General features: G+C 42.3%; 1 pseudogene; it reads left to right on the plus strand.

Annotated features, from left to right (window-relative positions):
- Positions 1-420: 420 nt before the first annotated feature.
- Positions 421-517, plus strand: LOC145784956 (U6 spliceosomal RNA; annotated as a pseudogene).
- Positions 518-1054: the final 537 nt, after the last annotated feature.

Below are 1054 nucleotides of genomic sequence, written 5' to 3' on the forward strand. Positions count from 1 at the left end.
CCATATTAATTACCTCCTTCTTTTATTGTCGCACTTGATTCCAAGCATTGACTGCCTCTTTTATGAAAAGTTTCCAAGATTCTCTGTTGTTTACTTTGTGTATTAGGTGTATGTTGGTGTTAGTTTTGTCGGTTTGTTGGTTTAAGTAGGTTAATCTTTGTCTGCCTTGGGCACTCCTCAGTGGCGTAGCTAGGGGGGCGGGGGGGGGAGGGGCGGACCGTTCCGGGCGGCACTTTCAGACTACGATTTTTGATTATAATCTGATAAAAAAACGCATTTCATTTTCACATGCTTTTTCTTGAAGGGGCGGCAAAATCTGAATCCGCCCTGGGCGGCACATTCCCTTGCTACGCCACTGGCACGCCTATCCCTAGGCACGCCTCGCTTCAATTTTTCCTGTGAGAGAGAGATGTTCTAACTTTCCTTTTCGCAGCACCATAGATATCTTCATCAGAAAATATTAGCATGGCTCCTGCGCAAGGATGACACGCAAAATCGTGAAGCGTTCCATGTTTCTAAAAAGAAAAAAAAACGTTTAGCAGTACTAAGCTAAATATTTTCATAATACAATAAGAAAAAGTCTTTAAATTTATATGTAATATTTTGTCAATTTATTATAAATTGAGTTGGCACACCGACCCATTTTGCCAACAAAAACTTGCATAAAGAGAACACTGCTTGTAAAACACAATAACGGTGAAACTTGCACTAGTGTTTATATGACATTTGCAAACTTAAAATAAGCAACCCTATGCTTATTGCTCACAGACAATTTTGAAATTCGAAAACAGACGTTTTAATTAACCACTGGGACAGTGTGGCTGAACATCGCATTGGAATGACTTTAAGCAACCCCCACCTAGAACTATAACTGGTTGGTCGGTCGGTCGGTGGAATCGTATGCAATGCGAAAATATGCTTCCCGGAAAGTATTTTTGCCTTCGTGCTCTGTAACTCCTCAAGAAGGTATTTTTGGTTATACTTGTACGCTGATACCTTCCGCGGGCCGCAGCGATACAGCGTGGATGCGGCCCGCGGGCCGCCATTTGGTGAC

Source organism: Aplidium turbinatum, chromosome 1 (genome assembly GCF_918807975.1).
Source record: "Aplidium turbinatum chromosome 1, kaAplTurb1.1, whole genome shotgun sequence".
NCBI classification, from domain to species: domain Eukaryota; kingdom Metazoa; phylum Chordata; class Ascidiacea; order Aplousobranchia; family Polyclinidae; genus Aplidium; species Aplidium turbinatum.